Source organism: Belonocnema kinseyi, chromosome 4 (genome assembly GCF_010883055.1).
Source record: "Belonocnema kinseyi isolate 2016_QV_RU_SX_M_011 chromosome 4, B_treatae_v1, whole genome shotgun sequence".
In the NCBI taxonomy this organism is placed as follows: Eukaryota; Metazoa; Arthropoda; class Insecta; order Hymenoptera; family Cynipidae; genus Belonocnema; species Belonocnema kinseyi.
The window spans coordinates 143308331-143314330 of record NC_046660.1 but is presented as its reverse complement, the minus strand read 5'-3'; the positions used below and the strand labels follow the sequence as shown (position 1 = coordinate 143314330).

Below are 6000 nucleotides of genomic sequence, written 5' to 3'. Positions count from 1 at the left end.
AACGTTCCACAAGCTTTGATTGGCTAAACCTTATTGTTAATTTGCGATTAATCTATGCGTTATAGACATGTGATTGTTTGGTGATTTTTAATCGATTTTTTTTCGCTTAATGCAGTGATATAACTCGCATGCGAACGTTTTGAAAGACCCTGTATAAAAAATCGAACCACGTTTAAACTCAGCATACCAACGACAAATCGTTGAATTGGATGGAGATGAGTCCGGGTAACGTTTTTCAAGCCACTGCTGGGCTTCCACGGTGTTTTTACCCATTAAAAAACAATGTTTAATCAACACGCGAAACTCGCTTTGTTCCATTTTTCAAACAAATTACAAAGTGACTTTACTCTAACCTCGATAACTCTGCTGTTTGTGGTCCAATCGACGTGAAATTTTTACACGTTTCATGTGAAGGTGCGTCGTCTAGGAAAACGTGGCTAGTTTGGTACTACTAGCACCATCTCTGGGTTAGTCTCGGGACTTATTGAACGATGTGTTATAATAGCATGAGCACTTCTCATGCGTGTGTAGAAGGTTTTTTCTTGCCATCTTGTGCAGAATTCAAACATCGTAAGGGCGTTATGTCCTAGGGAACGTACTTAAATTACGGAAAACCTGTTGGGGGGGGGGGGAGCACTATGTGTACTTTTGTTACAGTTCCATTGTTAAAAGAGGTTGCCTGGAGAGGTACTATGATAATAATTATAATAAATCTTTATTAAGTTGCCAACAACCTACACAGTATTTTCAAAAAATATTAATAGACGGTTTGGGAAACCAAAAAATCGTGGAAAAGGTAAAGAATAAATAGACAATAGGAAAACTAAAATATTGAGAAGAGAAGAAATTGTAAATTTCAAGGAATTCCTACAACAAAGCTGCCACATATCGTGTGATGCTCCAAAGAGTCGCAAAGGTTTTAACACGTGACGCACTTTATGCTTGCTAGTACAAAGGTCTGTTGCGCTAAAAGTGCTACTAGCCTAAATTAGCTACATGTCAGTTTATAAACTGTTGCTAAAGTGTCTTACTTTTTCTGATGGGTGTGAACAGGAGAAAACATTTCCACGTTAAATTTTATAAAAATTAAGTCGCTTTAGGAGCAGCTCAAAAATAGGCATGCAGGTAAATTTCTGCTGGTATTGTGAGTATTGAATACTTCGATTTTTCTCTTCGTGCCACTATAGAGAAATTATTACATTCGTCTTACATTGTATTGATGAGAAGAAGTAAATTTAATCTCCCCTTTTATACCTATACACTGTAATAAAAGTTATGTTGAAAATCACATTCGACCGTAATTTAACTTGTCGGACTTTCAGAACTTGACTGCGAATAAAGTAGTAAATTAACGAGACATCAATACTAATTAACATTGTCCTATAATTAAACTAAAATGAACATTGGGATAAAGCCGTGACCGCGGTACTTTGACGGTCGACGTGTAAAATTGCAGCTTATTACTCTGAAAAATATTTTACCTACATTATACGTCGTAAAGATACAAAGAGCATTGCAATTACATGAGACTGTGAATTTACCAATAACATCGCATTCACAATTTTTCTGTTTAATTGAAATTGACGGAGTGGAAAAGTGTTTGACAGAGAAGAATTACATGTGTGTTTTTGCCCCTGATGGGTGACGTCCCATAGCAGTGTCAATCTTTATACAAAAATACAAAACTTCAAATCAACTGACATATCAGCCAATGGCAGTGTTTACGGGTATTACTAGGAGAATGTCATGGGTTGAAATATCTAGTGATTTGACATTTTGCGCCAAGATTGACACTATCATGGGAGGCAGATCTTGCCAATGTACAAGCGCAAAGTTTTTTCTCTCGCATGACTGAATTTACACGCAGTGTTTTTTTGTCAGCGGCGTTAGTTTGTTTACGCAAGTCTCGTTCATCCACGCAGACTCTTGTAAATTCACTACGTATTATATGGGTCAATTAATTTCCAACGCATTAGGATGAAAAATAACACCGAATTTTTTTTCAGTGTATCATTGTTTTCACTTTTGCATTCAAGGAAGAAAGTTTTACTATAATTGCAGTATTTAAATATTTATACATTAAGATCTGTTTTATTTTCATTAATATTTGTTGTACATGCAAAAAGTGGTGTTTTAAGTACTAATATGTATAATAATAAATATGCTTATTTGCTAGTTAATATTTATCTTAAGTTTCACTAAGATTCCCGTCTGTGATTTACTGCGTTCATATCAGCTTCTTCCTACGAAAATATCGTTTTACCGTAACAGCACATTATTTTTTGCACCTAAAAGCTTAGTTTAAGCCAAATTGTCAAAATCGCTTTAAAAAACGTAAAATTAGCAATATTTGAACGCTGGAAACATCGCTAACATTTTTTTTGTTCGAAAAATAAAAATTACATTATGTTTCTTTCATTGAAGCTGAAGAAATTTCAGGTTCGAATATATTTAACCTTTTCAAAAATGTGTGCATAGGGCTCAATCCAAAAAAAAATTTTTATAATTTTCGAAAAATTTTGAATTTAGAAAACAAAATTTTTTTAATTTGTATTTTAATTTAGAATTTTATATTATTACTCACTAGCAAAAACTGTACATCAACAAAATTTACCATTATTTTCAAAACAGGGAATTTATTTAGGTATTTTCAAAAATTTGAATTTTCATATCCAAAAAGGGACCCGAAGATATTAACCGATTTCAAAATTTATTTATTTTTTCGGATGCTAACCTACAAATATTTTCGGTCAGCTCCAGCGATTTCACTAATTTCATCATTTTCACTCCGCCCTAGTGCATATGCCTCCGAAATATTGTTACTATATCAAATTTTTTTACTCTCAAGGGGATGGTCAGAGTTGGTGTTTTCTATTTTTAATTATACCTTTTGTAAAGTAAAAAAATTAAAACAAAAAAAGAAAAGTTGTGATATTCATAGAACACAATATTTAGCCAGTTTTCAGAAAAACGGATTTTTAGGCGGGTAAATATTAGTCACTAAGAATCAGAAGGGTTGAACGTAAGAGGTGCAAGAGTTATTGGCCAATCGGTAAGAGGGAATTGAATTCGTAGCACGCGTCCGATTGGCTGATGCGTCGTTGCTAAGGCAGCGGCATCATACGGTAACAAAACACACTGAAGTTTTGTGGTGCTATGGCGTAATAACGCGTCAGTTATTATTATAAAATGCCAGGTAATGCGTCGACGACGCCGGCTAGAGCTTGCGCTTGTACACACAGGTCTTCGCGTGGATGCCGACTACAGCTGGCGCTCGTAGACAGATGTCATCACGTGCATGCCGCCTATAGCCGTCGCTCGTACACAGAGCTCATCAAGTGGATGCCGTCTATATCCCGCGCTCGTAACCAAAAGGTTAAAAAAATGATTATAAACTCGAGTCGCAGTACTGCGAAATTCAGTACTGCGAACTACCGCTATTGAGTACATTTTTCCCACGATAGTGAGAACGACGCTACAACCCTTTTACCCAACTACTCATTTGAACATTTACTGATTTCATCAAATTATTATTATAAAATTGGTTATTAAATTAAATTTTTAATAATTGGTAAGACATTTTTTAAATTGAAAATTCATTTTTTTAAATGAAAATGTAACTTCCATTTTTTGTTCAAAATTTATTTTTTATATTTTTAAATTTGAACTATTCTTGGTTAAAAATTCAGTTAAAAAATTACAGTTCAATCTAAGATTTTTATATTATAAAATGATTTCGTAAATAAACAATTGCATTTTTTTCTTACTTCAATAAACCTTTTTTTATCACATTTCCATATATTTTTCACAGAACAAAAATATCGCAAAATTCGTCAATCCATTTTTACTTAAATCACAAATATTTTTGTACTTAAAAAGGTACAATAGACGGAAATATAAAAATATCCTTATTCTTAACGTATATATTAACTTTAAAAAGTTGCGAAAGCGAACAATCCTTATTTTATTAAAAGTGTTTATTACACTTCTATTAACAGCCTTTTTCAAGGCACAAATACCAAACTTCTGCAAAAAAGAACACCTAATTCTCGAAATCAAAAGAATACAAACAAAATTCCAAAAAAGAATACTCGTATTAGTCATGATGCACGTCGAAGAAAATATTTCTCAATTTGGTAAACGCCGCACGTTCTTCATGCGTAAAATCTTCTGCTTCTCTGCTATATTCAAGAACGATTTGAGAGGCTTGTCGCACCACAATGTTCGATAAAGTCGTTCTCTCTTTTTCTTTGAGCTCCTCAGCTTCATTCTCGGACTCGGTTTCGCTTTCAGGAATCGTTAAATTCAATCCCGTGATTTCGTCACTTTTTGTTTCGCGTGTCGCCAAGGACTCATCCTCTACCAACCTCTCATCAGCATTTTGATAGAGGGATTGTTTCGCCTCCTGGAACATTATGAAGCAAATCCAAAATTGTGTCAAAACCGGTCGCATGTTGGACAAGTCTCTGATTGCTCGAATTTTTCTCAACTGGATTATGCAAAAGATTATTTCAGGCATTTCTTAAAGTGCTTGGAGTAAGCGAATACCAAGCATGAGTGAAAATTTGCATCGTTCGAAGTACATCCAATTTTTTGACGAAATTTTCCACTTCGTTCTTGTCCTTGCATTCGGAGACCAACAATTCTCGAAGAAACGCTGTCCTGTAACGCCTTTTCGCTGTAGAAAAAATACTCCCATGTCTATCGGTTGGGTGAGACTCGTGCAGTTAGGTGGGAGAAACACGACAAAGCATTTTTCGTCAATCTTATTTAGTTTCTCGGCAGAAAGATGAGTTCTCGAGTTGTCGAGAAAACAGAAGGAACCTGTAATAGTGCAGATAATTATAAAATTGAGAAAAATGGTTTTAATGGAAAGCTGTTAATTTTGTTACAATTAAAAAATTGTTGTTATACCTCTCATTGGGCATCCAGATTTTGACCGCTTTTAAAAAGATGTTTTGGTACCAGTCCAGAAAAACTTCGCTCGCCATCCAGGCTTTTTTGGTTCCTCTGTATTCACAAGGCAAATTCGTGTCAGCTTTAAAACATCGGGGCTTTTGAGCGGTACCAATGCAAAGTGGGGGCACGCGAAATAAGCCGGACGCCTTTGCACATAATCACTGTTATGCGTTCCCTTTTCTGTTTATGGCCAGGGACTTCAGTTTCGTTCCGAACAGCAGGAGTTTTCTCAGGCAACGACTTGTACTGAAGTCCAGTTTCATTGGGATTAAATATATTATCCAGGGGATATTCTTTATCTCGAATCAGTTTCGTCATCGCTTCACTGAAAAATCGGCTTCTTTCGGAATCGACTGATGCCTTTTCACCTTTGACTTGGAAAGTCCGAATAGAATGACGTTTCTTGAATCTATCAAGCCAACCTTGGCTAGCGTTGAACTTGACTTTCTTCGGGATGGAGCCACCATTTTGTAGAATTTAAAACATCATCAAAGCTTTTTCAGCTAATAATTTGCCTTGCACGGGCTGACCAGACATTCGTTTTCGCACAGCCAAGCATAAACAGTGCGCTCTAAGAGGTTCAAATAATTTGTCTTCAATCGTTTTTGCTCCAGCGATCCTTCATTTAGCTCTTTTTTCGAAGCTATTTCCTTGATTTCGTTCGCTCTTGTTCGAATCGAGGAAATCTTCGATGGCTTAACTCCATATTTTTGGCACAAATTAGAATTTCTTATGCCCATTTCAAGTTCTTGAAGGATCAAACTTTGTATTGAATGAAAGAGCTTTTGTTCTTCGTCTGAAAATAGAAATCGACTACGTTACAGGTTATCATTGACAGCTTTTACTTAAAGGATTTTTTGTGTGTAAATAGATTCTTCACATTTAAAAACTCAGCCAAAAAAATACATAGGTTTTACTATATAGATTTTAAGATTCATAAATAAATATATTCGATACTTACGGTGGAAGATTTGATGTTTGTGATGTCTTTCAGTTTTTTTTCGCTACGTCCATTTTAATCATTTTAAAAATAAGTATTCA

General features: G+C 35.0%; 1 protein-coding gene across 1 annotated transcript in view; it reads left to right on the top strand.

Annotated features, from left to right (window-relative positions):
- Positions 1 to 6000, top strand: part of LOC117171802 (hepatocyte growth factor-regulated tyrosine kinase substrate) — a 191032-nt gene that overhangs the window by 178397 nt on the left and 6635 nt on the right. The window lies entirely within an intron of this gene.